Source organism: Eleutherodactylus coqui, chromosome 1 (assembly GCF_035609145.1).
Source record: "Eleutherodactylus coqui strain aEleCoq1 chromosome 1, aEleCoq1.hap1, whole genome shotgun sequence".
NCBI classification, from domain to species: Eukaryota; Metazoa; Chordata; class Amphibia; order Anura; family Eleutherodactylidae; genus Eleutherodactylus; species Eleutherodactylus coqui.
Genome location: NC_089837.1, coordinates 312,045,135 through 312,061,662, shown reverse-complemented (window position 1 = coordinate 312,061,662; position 16,528 = coordinate 312,045,135). Strand labels below are relative to the sequence as shown.

General features: G+C 47.1%; 1 long non-coding RNA gene across 1 annotated transcript; it reads left to right on the top strand.

The window, feature by feature from the left end:
* Window positions 1–10,306: 10,306 nt before the first annotated feature.
* On the top strand, window positions 10,307–12,795 carry LOC136612009 (uncharacterized). The gene is made up of 3 exons (XR_010790336.1): window positions 10,307–10,434; window positions 10,503–10,572; window positions 11,279–12,795. It is a non-coding gene; the product is annotated as an uncharacterized lncRNA (long non-coding RNA).
* The last annotated feature ends 3,733 nt before the right edge of the window (window positions 12,796–16,528 follow it).

Below are 16,528 nucleotides of genomic sequence, written 5' to 3'. Positions count from 1 at the left end.
AAAATCGTGTGGAGTAAGGCTATGTTCACACCTGAAGGCTTCATCTGAGGCTTCACATTGATTCTCCAGAACACATCCATCCTAAAATCCTTGACAAAACAACACAGTTTACTGCGCTATTTCATCCAGGAAAATGCTGCAGAGCTTCAAGGAAGTCAGGTCGACCCCATTACAATTAATGAGGTCCTTTCAGAGCTGTTTGGTTCCATTGTAGGATACAACTATTTTCCTGACCCTGTGATGGAAGATAAGAATGGATGATGTGAACAGAGCCTAATTGGGAATGATCACAGAAAGTGGAAGTATACTTACTTACTGATATACTAATACAAGAGGGCAGGTAAAAACATCACATATCCCTCAACATGCAGACAGACAAACAGCTAATGGAGGAACAATTGCACAGGTGCAAGGTACAGATGAACAACCACTAACACACCTTCCATATATTGAGGGGACGGCTGCTTAGTCCTATTCTTGCACAAAAAAGGCATATATAGGGTGTCAGGTCACATGGTACTTGTAGTGCACCATGTAACTTTACAACCTATTAATGACGCCATATTTCAACCCAGCAGGCTGCCCTGCACCTTGTTGGTGAACCACACTGGCACTGGCACCCTGGGCTGCCCCAGCATTCAAAGTAACACTGCATGTTACTGATAAATACGAGGTCTTGGTTAAAATTTTGAACAAAATACACAAGGTCACAAGCCCGCCACAAGAGTCCTCGCTTCCTTCTGAGTCCCTACACTAGCATCTATGAAAATCACAGAAAAGGAAAATAAAAAAGACAAAAAAGATATAGCATAAAAAGGTCATATACCTACAAGGAAACGTGAATATGGACATTATAACTGTGAATGCTTGGTAATTTCAGTTTCTGGTATAAAGAAGAAAAAAAATGGATTATACCTACCTGATAATCAGGTTTCCAGTAGTCTCCACGACAGCACAAATTGAGATTGCCTCCTCCTGATAGGACAGGAACACACTGAGAGGTTAAAAGATCCCCCCCTTCCCCACTTTCCTCAGTGGATTCTAACGAATTGCCGGGGTAGGAGCTCAACTTAAATTTTTTTCTTTTAACCGGGTTTTTTTTTTTGTTTTTTTTAAAATAAAATTATATTATATATATGTTTTTTTATATTATATTATATAGTTTCTTTTCTATCAATTTAGGGGGGGAAGGTATGGGTGCTGTCGTGGAGATTACTGGAAACCTGATTATCAGGTAGGTATAATCCATTTTTTCCCCAGTCGTCTCCACGACAGCACCAATTGAGACGTATCAACTAAAGTTTCCCTAGGGTGGGATTGCTGCCGAGAGGACTTTGCGGCCGAAGGCCATGTCCTCGTCCTGCTGCACTTTTACCCTATAGTGTTTAACGAACGTGTGGGGTTTTTTCCAGACTGCGGCCTTGCATATCTGCTCGACCGAAGCTGAGCTATGTTCGGCCCATGAGGATGCTACTGCCCTTGTAGAATGGGCTCTAAGAGCTAAGGGGATTTCCTTCCCGAGGGCCTTATAGGACTCTATGATGGCCAGGCGGATCCACCTGGCTATGGAGCTTTTTGCTGCTTTGTTCCCTTTATTTGGGCCACTGAACTGGACGAGCAGGTTGTCGTCCCGTCTCCAGTGGCTTGTCGCCTCTATGTAGCCTAGGACTGCTCTCCTAACGTCCAGGCAGTTTAGGGTTTTTTCTTCCTCGTTTTTAGGTTTACTAAAAAATGAGGGGATTATTATGTCTTGGGACCTATGAAAATGTGATACTACTTTTGGCATAAACGCCGGGTCAGTTTTAAATACTAATTTGGTGTCCGAGATTTTCAGGAACGGGTGGCGGATGGACAAGGCCTGCAGCTCGCTAACCCATCTTGCGGAGGTGATGGCTACTAAGAAAATGGTCTTGATAGTAAGCATTTTTATGGGTAGTGCTTCGATCGGCTCGAATGGTACCGTTGTCATGGCCCTTAGGGCCCAATTAAGGTTCCAGTCTGGAAAAAGATTTATGGGCCTAGGCCGTAATCTAGTTGCTGCTGCTAGGAACCTGCTGACCCATCTGTTGTCTGCGAACTTTGTGTCACATATGGCGCTAAGGGCTGCGACCTGGACCTTCAGGGTGCTTGGAGAGAGGCCCATCTCTAGGCCCTCCTGCAAGAACTCTAAGATTAGAGGGATGTCCGGGATAGAATCCCCGCGATCCCTTCCCTGTCTCTATGAGGAAAACCTTCTCCAAACTTTATGGTAGATAAGGTGGGTAGTCTTTTTTCTGCTGGACATTAACGTTTCTACTACTCTCTCTGAGAATCCCTTCTCTTTTAGTGAGGATTCCTCAAGAGCCATGCTGTTAAGTGGAGCTTGTCTAGGCTCGGATGGCTCAGTGGCCCCTGCGATAGAAGATCTGTCCAGGTAGGGAAGATGACTGGGTCCTGGACGCTCAATGTTGCTACAAGACCGAACCAGCTTCTTTTGGGCCAGAAGGGGGTCACAAGGATTAGTGTGCATACCTGGGTTCTGAAATGTTGTAAGACTCTGGGGATCAACGGTATAGGAGGAAAGGCGTACACCAGCCCCTCTCCCCAGTCTTGGCCTAGGGCGTCTACTGCTGTCGGACGATCTCCTGGCCGGAGGGAGAAGAAATTGTTTACTTTGGCATTTTCCCTGGTTGCGAACAGGTCCAATTGTGGGGTCCCCCACTGGTTGATCAGGATTCTAAATGCTTTCAGGGAGAGAGACCATTCTCCTGGGTCTATTTGCCTCCTGCTGAGAAAGCCCGCTTTTTGGTTTAGCGTCCCCTTCAAATGGGTTGCCGTGACCGAGAGGATCCGGCCCTCTGCCCAGTGGAAAAATTTTTGTGCGATGTTTTGCAGAGCGGGAGATCTTGTGCCCCCTTGGTGTCGTATATGGGCGACCGCGATGATATTGTCTGACAGTATCTTTATATGCTGGTCCCGTAGCGAGTTCCCTAACTGCTGTAGGACCTGCCATACGGCCTGTAGTTCCCTGTAATTTGAGGACTGTTCTTTTGTCCTTTGAGGCCATGGGCCCTGAAAGAACTGGTTCCCCACATGCGCTCCCCATCCCCAGGCGCTTGCATCTGTTGTGATGCGAGTGGCTGGATTTTGTAGCCAATGAACCCCTCTCCGCAGGTTCTCTGGGGATGCCCACCAACGCAGGCATGTTTTCACCGCGCTTGGAATGTACATTCTTGTCCCTAGAGAGGACCGCTTTTTGTCCCACGTGGATAGGGCTGAGGCTTGCAGGGCTCTGGTGTGAGCCTGGGCCCATGCCACTCCTGGAATGCATGAAGTCAAGCTTCCCAGGAGAGACATGGCTTCCCGAATTGTGCATAATCGTCTCCGTAAAAAGGTTTTGACTAGCCGTCGGATTTTTTGTATTTGCGATTCTGAGTCGAGCGTTATACCCAGAAACGTTTTCTGTTTGTCGGGATCTAGGCTGGATTTTTCCCAGTTTATGATCCATCCTAAGGATTGGAGAAGTTCTAGCACTATCCTCAGGTGTTTCGTTATGAGTTCTCTGGACTCTGCTATTATTAAAATGTCGTCCAGGTAGGGTACCATTAGGACTGACTTCTTCCTCAGGTAGGCGGCTACCTCTGCCATAATTTTGGTGAAGATTCTGGGTGCTGAGGAGATCCCGAAGGGCAGGCATCTGAATTGATGGTGCTCTATTCCTTTGCCCATATCCACTGCGAACCTTAGGTATTTCCGGGACCCCTCGTGGATCGGTACGTGGAAATAAGCGTCTTTCAGATCGATGGATGCCATGTAGGCTCCTTTGGGAATCAACTTTATCGTTGAGGAGATGGACTCCATCTTGAATTTTCTGTATCTGATGCAGGTGTTCAGAGGTTTCAGGTTCACTATCATCCGCTGTTTCCCACAGGGTTTCCTTACTAGGAAGAGCCTGGAATAATGGCTCTGGGTTTCCTCATTTTGCGGTACGGGGGATATTGCATTTAGTTGTTGCAGGTCCCCAACGCTTTGCCTTAGTAGGTGTAACTGTTGTTTGGAGCCTCCCATGATAATGAATTTTCTTCTGGGGAGGGACACCAGCTCTATCCGGTATCCCTGCTGTAAGATCTTTGGGATCCATGGGCCTTCGGAAATCACGGCCCCTTGATCCACAAAGCCCCCCAGCCTTGCCCCTACGGGGATGGCGTCAGGGTCTCTGCTTTGGCTCCCCCTGGTGGGGGTTAAAGAGGATGTTCCTTCCTCTGCCCCCCTTGGGGTAACTCCAGCGGCCTGTCTTGCCCTTGCCTCGGTAGGCCTCTGGCTGTTGCCTTGGGGCCCGGAAGAAGGTCTTCCCTCTCTGTGGCTTTTCTTCCGGGAATCCCTTCTTTTTGTCGGCCGCCTTCTCTAGAATCTTGTCAAGGTCCGGTCCGAACAGAAACTGACCGTAGAACGGGAGGGCGCATAGCTTATTTTTGAGGCTAGGTCGCCTGACCATGATTTCAGCCATAACACTCTTCTGGCTGAGTTAGACCGGGCTGTAGCTGTCGCCGAGAGTTTGACAGTTTCGGCTGCGCTAGGAAATTTGTTGCCATACGCAGGATCGGAAGGGAATTTAGGATCTGTTCCCTCGGCGTCTTATTGGTTAGGTGTAGCTGTAGCTGTTCTAGCCATACCCCCAGAGTTCGCGCCACACAAGTGGCTGCGATCCCTGGCCTAAGTATGTTTGCCGCTGCCTCCCATGATTTCTTTAGAAGGCCCTCAGCTTTGCGATCCATGGGATCTTTTAACTGTGCGGCGTCCTCCACTCTTTTTGGATTATTTTGGTGATATTCTTGTAGACAGGGAAGGTATGCTTGCACCTCTCCCCTAGTCCCCCAAATATCTCATCTTGTAGGGTACGTGGTTCTCTGGGCTCTTTCATTTTTAGCGTAGCCCTGACTGACTTAATCAATTCCGTTAAGTCGTCCTGATGGAATAAGTATTTTTTGTAGTCCTCCTAATCTGAACATACGCCCTTTTCTGGCGTTTCGCTGGCGGCGCCAGCTGTGACGTTAGGACTGATCTACCTCTTCTTTCACCAGCTTCCTAACGTCCTCCTGATTCCTCTTTAACTAGCCTAGCTACGCATGCCTTGCATAGAGGCCTCTGGTACGTAGCTGGCAGTTTTATCCCGCATTCCACACATTTTCTGAGTTTTGTTCTGGGGGTGATGTCTTTTTTATCCCCCTGACAAATAAAGCATTTTTTGCGGGTATATATGCAATTTTCCATACACAATACACTGGATATTTGCATTGTATTTTTTGCCGCACTGGCTACTTACGGCCGCTGAGGCTTCAGCTGTCTCTGGGGCTGGAGCACTCATTACTGTACCGGTGATGCAGACACCCTGCGACCTGTAGTGCTGGTTTGTTCTGGCTTCTCTCAGGTTCCCATTTTTTTTACATTTTCACGCTCCTGCGCTAAGCCCTGCCCCCTCCGCTCCTGATGCAGATGCAATGACGTCATCGCGCTGGACACGTGACGCGGCGCCCCGCGCCGTTGAAGGGCTTCCTGGAGCACCGCGCTCTAACTTCTGCAGGGAGGACGAGGGGGACTGAGGCTCCCGCTTTGTACCCCCCATGGGCCGCCGCGGGAGGAAGCTGGCCCAGGGGTTACCACCCCATGTGGCGTCCCGGGAGTCGTCTGGCTTGGAAGGGAGGACAGGCTGAGCCACTGCCCTCCGATCCGCCTGTAAGTAATCCTGGCTGGCTTCTCCACCAGCTCCTCTCAGAGATCCTGCCTCCTGGCAGGACAGGAAGACACTGAGGAAAGTGGGGAAGGGGGGAAGCTTTTAACCTCTCAGTGTGTTCCTGTCCTATCAGGAGGAGGCAATCTCAATTGGTGCTGTCGTGGAGACGACTGGGGAAAAAAAAAAAAAATCACTAAGTGTTGAGAAAGTGGGAATTTGTGCATAAATTTGCGACTCTTTGTGCAAGCCTCACCACTTTCGTAAAAAGTCAGTGGGACTTAACAGGAGGGGGTGGAATCACTGCAGACCGGCAAATCTTCTACATAGGTAAAATAGGATGTATGCATGTGCCACCATAACTCATGAACGCCTGGAGCAATTTAAACCAAACTTGGTACATATATAACTCATCCCATGGGGACAAATTTGGTGGGGGATAACACAGTCCCACTACCCTTGGGGAAGGGGGTGGATGCCAGAATTGCACTTGAGCAAATGGTTTTTATTTCACAGTCTTAGATTACACAGACAACCTCCTCCTCATCATACACTAATCTATTACACAGACTACCTCCTCCTCCTCCTCCTCAAATATTAATATATTACACAGACCTCCTGCTCCTCAGATAATAAAATCTTACACAGACAACCTCCTTCTCTGCTCTAACTACCACACAGCTTTCCACCAGCACTAAGCCACTATGTACCACACAGAAATGAGCCCGGCACCCACTCTTATGCAAGCTGTCCAAAAGGAAATCTGTGTTGCCCATAGCAACCAATCACAGCGCAGCTTTCATTTTACCTTAGCAGTATAATAAGTGAAAGTTGAGCTGTGATTGGTTGCTATTGGCAACAGAAATTACAGGGAAAGTCGGTGAGTTTTTGATTTTTAATTATACCAATATTACACAGACTACCTCTTCCTCCTCAAATATTAATATATTACACAGACCTCCTGCTTCTCAGATAATAATATCTTACACAGACAACTTTCTCCTCCTCAAATACTAAGATTACACAGACGACCTCCTCCTCATATACCAATATATTACACAGACGACCCCCTCCTCATGCAGTAAGATATTACACAGATGACCCCCTCCTCATACAGTAAGATATTACCCAGACGACCTCCTTCTCATATACCAGTTATAACACAGATGACCCCCTCCTCATGCAGTAAGATATTACACAGACGACCTCCTCCTCATACAGTAAGATATTACCCAGTCGACCTCCTCCTCATATAGTAGAATATTACCCAGATGACCTCCTCCTCATATACCAATATATAAAACAGATGACCTCCTCCTCATGCAGTAAGATATTACCCAGACGACTTCCTCCTCATGCAGTAAGATATTACACAGACAACCTAATTCTCATACAGTAAGATATTACCCAGACGACCTCCTCCTCATGCAGTAAGATATTACACAGACAACCTCCTCCTCATACAGTAAGATATTACCCAGACGACCTCCTCCTCATGCAGTAAGATATTACACAGACGACTTCCTCCTGATATACTAATATATTACACAGATGACCTCTTCCTCCTCATATACTAATATATTAAATCAGTACACACATGTATATACACAAACATATTTAAATTATTTTCGTGTCTAAAAATAAAATGCATGGACAACACCGGGTAATCAGTATATCCATAATTTATGCTAGTAACTGGTGTAAATTATGACGCTAGGTGCATTTCTGTGTAGGCGCAGGGAGGTGCCAAGATACACCTAAGGCCCCCTGCACACGGGCGGAAATTCCACACCGGGATTTCCCACAGAATTTCCGCCTGTGCCCACCTGCATAGGATTGCATTGCGAAACGTAATGCTATGCAGACGGCCGCGATTTGTCCGCAGAGGCCCGCACAGAAACGTCACTCCTGGCTCGCCAGCTCCGCTCATGCGCCGGCTAGGCGGCAGTGAGCACATCACAGAGCAGGAGCCGCGGGTGCGGGTGAGAGCCGCACTGGTCCCTGCAGTGACGCGGGTCGGATCCTGCTGCGAGAATTCTCGCAGGGAATCCGACCAAGCCGTCTGCAGGCGGCCTAATACAGGAAGAGGAGTGTGCATTGGGGAAAATGATATTAAGGCTGTCGTTGGAAATGCTGGGCTTAGTAAATTTCCCCACATCTGTTCTATCCAGTATTCCTTGCTCTAGTTCCAAGTACTTAGTTGTAGACCAGCGTTATCAAGCCTGTCCAGTCACAGCTCCTGCACACTTGCATTTTTCTTGTGCGTTTTTTTTCACGCAATTGTCAATAGGACTTCCCGCAGAATTTCCGCCCGTGGAAGCTGCCATAGGATTGCGTTAGAGAATCACGCACAGAAAACAAATCGCAGCATGCTCTGCGAGACCCGCACAGAAATGTCACTCCCCAGCCGCCGGCTCCACTCTGCGCATGCACATCAAAGAGCCGGAGCCATGAGAGAGGTGAGTGCCACGCTGGTCCCTGCAGGGGCTCGGGTCAGGTCCCGCTGCGAGAATCCTCGCAGCGGGTCCCGACCCGACCGTCTACAGGCGGGCTTTCTAATGTTAAAAACGCATCGCGCAAAATTGCAAAGCACAAACTTGCTTTGTGTTTTTAACATTAGAAAGTCCCATTGACAACCGCGTGAAAAAAACGCAGCAATATCGTATGAAAAAAATGCACAAGAAAAACGCAAGTGTGCAGGAGCCCTCACTGTGTTCTGCTCATTGTTTTTGTAGTTCAGTCTGTTTCCTAGTTGGCGGTGTTAGTGCTAATATTCACTAGATGGTATGTTTTCAGGAGGCTCAATTTATTAAGAGATAATGCTCGAGCCCGAGGAGGCTTATAAATCACACACAGCTTTGAATGTGGTTCTAAGTAGTCTGAGTTTACTATCCATAAGCACCCATAGTCATAACATTCACACAAAGGCATTCTAACCAAAGTGAAAGGTAATAATTATTGGTCAAAGAAGTCGATGATACATAATGACCCATTTCTGGGCAGAATCAATCTATATGGCGACCACGAGAAGATCGTTGTTCTTGGCATGATTAATTGGCTTTTTCATAGTCATACCTAAAACTCAATTAGTTAAAGCACTAAATAATGAAAATAGAAGTTAATTCCTAATCTATGAGTATATCTGTATGTGTGTATATATACAGTGGTACCTTGGGTTGCGAGCTCCTCAGCTTGTGAGCTTCTTGACTTGTGAGCAGGCTCTCTCCCGAATTTTTGCTCTGGTTAAGCGCAAAAACTCGGGTTACGAGCCTGCTCGCAAGTCAAGAAGCTCACAAGCTGGCTTGGGAGGGGGGTGGGGGGAGACTAATACTCACCTACCGCCGGTGTTCTGGTCCTCGCGATGGTCTGTAGCGCTGCTGCAAGCTGTTGCATCCTCCTCTACGCCGACATAGCATTTCTTTCTGGAAGCATGGCTTGACTACCCCGCCTCCAGCAAGCTAATGCTCTGATTGGTTAATTCAGCGCTGCGTCAAACAATGAAAGACGGCACTGAGTTAACCAATCCCAGTCTTTCAATACCGGTAGGTGGGTATTGAGGTTTCTATTTTTTACATGTAGTGTAGTTAGTTTCCTTATTGAAATGAATTGAAACACCATTAATCCAGAACGCATTAATGGTGTTTCAATTCATTTCAATAGGAAAAAATGATTTGACATACGAGTGTTTTGGCTTAAGAGCTCCTTCACGGGACAGATTAAACTCTTAAGCCAAGGCACCGCTGTATATATATAACATATACACATACATAGAAAATACAGCTGAAATTGTATAAAATACATAAGAAACTAGAGAAAATCCTATTTACTCTAACAGCTTCTGTCTGTCTTAGGTCATTCCTGCAATTGCTTCTTTAGCCCCTTACCTGGGCCTAAATGCCCTCCTGTTCTAATGGATAGCATTTTAGACGGAGTCATCCAACTTAGGGCTGTTTAGGGACGTTGGCATCTAGTGCCAAGAGATAGTGGCAGAGATAGACATAGGGGAAGCCAATGTTAGGGTCAGCTTTTCTGTTTAGTTCCATATCAGTCTCTACATGCTTCATATTACATCAAGCACTGGGAGACACTGTTAGCGTCCATGAAAGGCTTCAGCTAAAGGTAAAACAGATTTCTGCCATTTAAAATCATTACAGGCCTGAACAAGCTGGATAAAGAAAGAAAAGGAACCCTTTCTCCATTCTAAGTGTACACAGTGAGCCAGAGAACCATCTTTAGTTTGGACATTGACATCCTCTCAGAGAAAATAGCTTAGCGGTGCAGTAAAATGTTGTGCTGTATACCATGGGTAAAAACATGTGTTACGTTACATTGAGGATATTGAAGTGCTGTTTCTTTTTGTGTTTCCTGCTGAGGGACTATGACACGAAGGGCAGACCTCAAAATGTTCCTCACCACAGATAGAACAGCTATCATGGAATTTTCCAGTGTCAAGCACATGATTCATGTGCACGGGGGGTGGTGGTGGTGGTGGTGGGGGGGGGTGGATCTCTCTCTTCTCCCCGCCGCCCCCCCGAGCCTGCTCGGACGAGAATCCAGTTACTCGAGAAGAGTGATGCTCACTCGAGTAACTGCCTTATCCAAGCGTGCTCGCTCATCTCTAGTTGAGAACTGTCACAACAGACTGGATGTGATCCTTTGATAGTGAAGTCCGACTCCATTGGTCTTGTCATTTTTGCATACTAGAGCAAGACTTCAGTTTTGCATTGGTAAGATATTTGACATTTGCTTTGTTGTACATAAGTTCTATGTGGTTGATGATTTGTTTGCATTGCAGAAAAGATCTGAAGGCTTGAATTTCAGAGCCTGGCCTTTTTGCACATCAGGATTTTCCCAGTCACACTTATGTAAGTATTGAATTATATTTTATGCAATACTGTCATGTGCATAATATTTGTTTATAGCAAGAAATACGTGAGTAAAAGATGCATTGTAGATAATTGTTACTTGCAGGTTCCAGATGCTGAGCATGCAGCTTTGTCATAATAACCTTTGTAATGTTTTACTAAGATAGAAGTCAACCTTTGCAATCACACATGCTGTAGATTTTGAATTGTTTACCCCTGTGGGGGATATGAAGGAGTAGTTGTACTATAAAACCTCTTGCATTGAAACAATAAAACAGAAGAGCTTGGAAACATCAGTTGAGTGTTTCTTATGTGTACTCTTCTCCGATGCATCGTGCATATATAGACTTACCCGACTGATAAGGCATAGATACCCCTTGAGTATCACCTAAATTAAGTGATTGCTTTAACACACTCTACATACTTTATTAGCAAATGATGTGTGCCAACTTAGAAGACTCTCTTTAGCATTCTTTATTATTAGGAGCTGTATTAATATCAGAAAATGTTGTCAAGAGCAGAACTGGAATACTTTCCAATAGCACCGTGATTCTGCATCAGTTCCCCTGCACATCTGATATTTTATAGTACAGGGTGATGAGAGATATTTCCATGATATCTCAGTCAAAGTATCATTTGTTGATAGGATCATTTTTACCACCCTAAGCCTGACTGAGGCATTCATATACTGTACATCTTATTTTAGGACCTGTCTCCATGCTACTGATGGCTGCAGACCTTGATGGATTATAGCTAAGTACTGGGACAGCCACTACTCTTATTTTCTCTCCATGGACATCAGAGAGCTGCAATGAGCCCGTCTCATCTGTCGGGTCCACATCAGTGCCCAGCTGTCACTTTGCCCAGATATTTTGATGACATCTTTCAACTCTATTTTAAGTGCTTTTTATGATGTGGATAAACCAGCTCCACGATATACTGCTGGACAGAGGTCAAGAAAGTTATGTTTCAGTTTGTTATCCTACCCCATGGTAACTGACAAGCCCTACTGATCTTTAGCATTGGTGCTTAAGGCCTAACAGGTGGGGCACTACTTCCTTACTCAGAAGAACACATTTTCCTTTCATTTCTACTAGTGCAGCTGTCTCACAACTACTTGCGCTGCCTCTCCCAAACCGCAGTATCAGCCCACGTTAAAAATGAATCACTTCCCACTGCTTGCTTATTGCATCTTGTACACTACAATTCTGTGCCTTGCATCGCATGCACCTAGCATGTGGTGCTATGTTGCCGCTGGCCCTATTGAAAAGAATAGGCGTTGCGATGCGAGAGCATACGCAAGATAGAGCATGCCGTGATTTGTTTCCCACATAGCATTGCAGTGCCATGCACGAAAACATTGCTAATGTTTATGACCCCATTCAAAAGAATGGGGTTCATATTTGTGCATATAGATAATACAGTCATGAGAAACACTATGTACACCCTCCTTGAATTCTATGGTTTCACATACCAGGACATTAAAAAAAAAATCTCGTCCTTAGTGCTCTCTCACACAAGCATTTTTTACCATGTAATATGTGGTAGCAAACTTTACATTGCCTTCAGCGGTGCTTCTGACACACAGCGCGGGCAAAAAAATAATGTGCACTGTGTTGACATGTATTACGTACAGAATACACGCCAAGATAGTGTATGGGGATTTGTAGGCACACAGCAGTACACAATGTACTGGGTACAGCTGTGTGATACCTGCGTGGAAAGCGCTCATCAATGTGAAAGAGAGCCCCTAGGTCTTAAAATTAGGTAAATACAACCTCAGATGAACCACAGCACATGGTCACAAATTATACCGTCTCATGAGCGGTGTGTGAAAAAAATTAAGTACACCCCACGAATCAATAGCTTGTGGAACCGCCATTAGCAGCAATAACTTAAAGCAATCGTTTTCTGTATGACTTTATCAGTCTCTCACATCATTCTAGAGAAGTCTTGGCCCAACATTGCTTCAGTTCATTGAGGCTTGTGGGCAATTTTGTACAGTTACGTCCTAAAAGTTCGGGGTTTGTATAGAGCAGGATCGGGGGTCAATCCCGCTCCATACGATGCGGGTGTCGGCTGTTTCATACAGCCGACACTCATCCACAACAGCTCCGATAAGCATCGCCACTGATTGCAGCCATTAACCCTTTAAATGTCACCATTAGAGATGAGCGAGTATACTCGCTAAAGGCAATTGCTCGAGTGAGTAGGGAGAGCGGTGAGTAGCAGCTGTCAGCAGGAGGGAGCGGGGGGGGGGGGGAGATCTCCCCTCCGTTCCGCTCCGCTCTCGAGCGGGGGAGATACTCGCTAAAGGCAATGCTCGCTCGAGCAATTGCCTTTAGCGAGTATACTCGCTCATCTATAGTCACCATCAATTCTGACAACAGCATTTAAATACCCTGATCGGAGATAAGGTGTCCCAAATGGCCCTCTGCGAGAAGACTGCAGGGTGCCGTTTGGATACCATGGCAGCCAGGGGCCTTCTAAAAGCAACTACTTGTTCCCTGTGAGGACTAATTAAAAAAAATTTTAAATCTGTTTTTTTAAAGGGGTTTTGTCATTAGAAAGAAAAAAAAAATCATCAATTCTTACATATTCCTCCCCCATCAGTCTTCTTACCACATCTTCTCCTCCCCGATCTTCTCCTGGGCATCCCAGTGTTACAGGTTGGGCTTTGGCTCCTCCAGTCCTCCGGGTCACCTCACCTCCAGCCATCCGGATCCTCTTCTGTTTTGGAGCGGCCATTCTCGGCAGTCTTATTCAGGCAGGCCAATGTATGCTACGTCACTAGTAATGTAACATTCATTGCCTAGCATGGAATGCCGAACTATGTTCATATACCATTGCAGAGAGACAGAACGCATGCGCAGTCTCGGCAATAGCTCAGCACTCCCTGCTAGGCTGTGAACACTACGTCACTAGTGATGTAACCTACACGGAGAATGCCGGCAATGTACACTTTGTCACAAGAAGAGGATCCAGCCGGCTGGAGGTGAGGTGACCCGCGGGATTGCAGAAGACAGAAGAAGATGCGGTAAAAGACTGAAGGGGAGGAATATTTTTTTTTTTTTTATGACAGAACCCCTTTAATCCTTTCTAAGGAGGCCTGCAGAGAATTCTCGCAACGGGACCCAACCCAACAGCCCGGGGGTGACATTTCTGTGCGGGCCTCTGCGAGACCCGCACAGAAATAGAGCATGCCGCGATGTTTTCCGCGTGTGATTTCACGCGGGCAAATCGCGGCCATCTGCATAGGATTGCGTATTGTTATGCAATCCTATGCAGACGTGCACGGGCGGAAATTCTGTGGGAAATCCCGCCGCAGAATTTCCGCCCGTGTGCAGGGGGCCTAATCCATTTGCCTGCCGCCCGCACACTCCCCAGATCTTATTTGTTTTGGGCGGGAAAGCATGTTGTGGATTCCCTGGAATTACTCAACAAAAACACATAAAAATGATGTCGTGATGATTTTATTAGCAATTTTTTGAAAATTAAATGTGAGTTATGAGTGTTTTTACATCGGGAAGATCATTTGTAATGATCCTGTAAAAATATGCATATTGATATAACACATTTATATAATAGGACTATTCATTTCTAATTTCTCTAATGATAGATAGATATGGGGTAGATAGAGGCCCATTTAGACACAACAATTATCGCTCAAAAGCCGTCTTTTGAGCGATAATCGCTGTGTGTAACTGCACTTACATTGTGCAATTTTCGTTAAGCCGTCGCTCATCATTGTCTTTCAGCGTGCTGAACAATGAGCCTTATCAGGGATTCACAGTAGGATATAGCTGATACTATTGTTTCAGCTGTATCCCATTCCATGATGACAGGCTGAGTATGAAGAATAGAGCGGTCCAGCTCTGCTCTCCATACCCCGCTCGGAGCGCTCAGCTGTATAACAGCCGGGCGCTCTGTGCAGAAAACAGCTGGATGCAGAAGACACCCTGCTTGTCTCCTGCATCCTCTGCTCTGAGTGCTTGGCTGTATAACAGACGGGAGCTCTGAGCAAAGAACAGCTGGATGCAGAAGACAAGCGGTGACACCCCGCTTGTCTTCTGCATCCTCTGCTCAGAGCACTCAGCTGTTTACCTGTCCAGACGCTGCGGGTCTCCCTTCCGTTGCAGCCGGATCTTTTACTTCTGCCCGGCAGATGTGCTTGGCACACCGGCAGCGTGCCGTGCACACTTTTTTTTTTTTAAAACTCCTGCCTTCCTGCGGCACAGCACAATAAACAGCTGCGGGTGTGCCGCGGGACCGGATGGCTTCCATGGAAGCTGCGTGCGCCATCCATACGGGAAAGCCGAATGAAATGGAGCATGCTGCGGGTGGTTTCCCGCACGTGCAATCTGTGCGCCAGGGAAAAATGACATCCGCAGGTATTTAAGTACCTGCGGGTGCCCAAAGATTCCCTATGGGAGCGGATCGCGCGTGCGGGACACCCACACGGCTGTACTAATTCTATTTTCCCTGTGGACTTTGGGTCTTTGGCCACCTGCACACGAACGGGTCAGATTCCACATGTTGGAGCCTGCAGTCAAATCTGACCCTGTACCCGGCTGACGCCCGCACGTACCTGTCATGTTTCTGCATCTGTACTGCGGATGGCTGCAGCGAGCCGCCCTCACATATGTGCAGTAGATTTTTTTTTTACCGGTTTCACTCCCGTGCTGTTGTTAGACAATGACGCAAAATCTGCGACCTGTCCGCAATGTCAATTGCAGACGAGCCGCAGGTCGGAAGGATTCCAGTGACTTTAATGGAAGCCGCCCTTGCGGACGCCGCACACGGATAGAGCATGCTGCGATTTTTTTTCTCCACCTCGTAGAAATTGCAATTGGTTTCCGCCAGTGTGCAGGAAGAACGTGTTTCTATAGCATGTTATGAATGGTATTTGCTGCGGATCAGCAGTGCGGACGCCGACCGCGGATTCCGCAATACAAATCCGTTTGTGTGCAGGCGGCCTGAGGCTACTTTTGCACAGCCGAGAAAACCGCGAGAGATTTCTGTGTTGCGAGATGCACGTATCTCACACGAATACGAACCCCATTCTTTAGTCATACACATAACTCTCCAAGATGGCGGCTCTCCCAAATGTTCTGCTGTGTAGTAAGTGCCCCAGCTGCTGCAGAACCTGATTGCGAGGAGATCACGAGATATAATGATTCTATGAGGTGAACTATCCTCTAAGTCCAGCCTTAGGCCTCATGCCCACGGATCCTACCTGCGAAATCAGACCCGGCGTCCCTCAGAAACCCCATACATACCTGTCCGGACCCGCCGCGAGAATGTCGTCCGGCACGCATGCGCAGTGCATGGCGCAGATTCCCACGTTGCTTCCTCAGTGCCCACAGCATGGAGTATCGCGGGACAGCCGGCTTCTATTGACTGCAATGGAAGCCGTTGTGCGTTTTCCGCACAAATTAGAACCTGCTGCGATTCTCCCGTGGGCAGAGGAATCGTTTTTTACAGCATGTCTATCGGTGGACATTGCTGCGGGCGTCTGGCCACTGTTTCCACGGTAACAATCCGTCCGTGGGCATTCAGCCCTGTATAGACTCATTTGTGTACTTCTGTGTAAAAAATGGCCACTGTGACCCCCAAACCAGCTGCTGCCCCTCTTAGTGCAGGTAGGGCAGCACTCCAGCAGCGGTATTGGGGGTCACCAGCCCTCTGTGTGCCCAGGACTTCATTGAGGAACTTTCCCTGCATAATTCTGCTGCCATTTTGTGTCAGTGGGCGTGCGGGTGTTATGGCCCACAGTAATGGCGGACAGGCCGTATGTGTGAGGTTACATGCACCACATGCGGTGGAGCCGCCGGTGTGTGTGAACACTCCTTCCTACACAGTTTTCCTGCGGTTTCTCGTAGTTTCCTTATTTGTTTACTGTGTTGGATCCCCCCCCTCTCCCCCCCCAAATCCCACAGGAAGTCTCGCGATACTT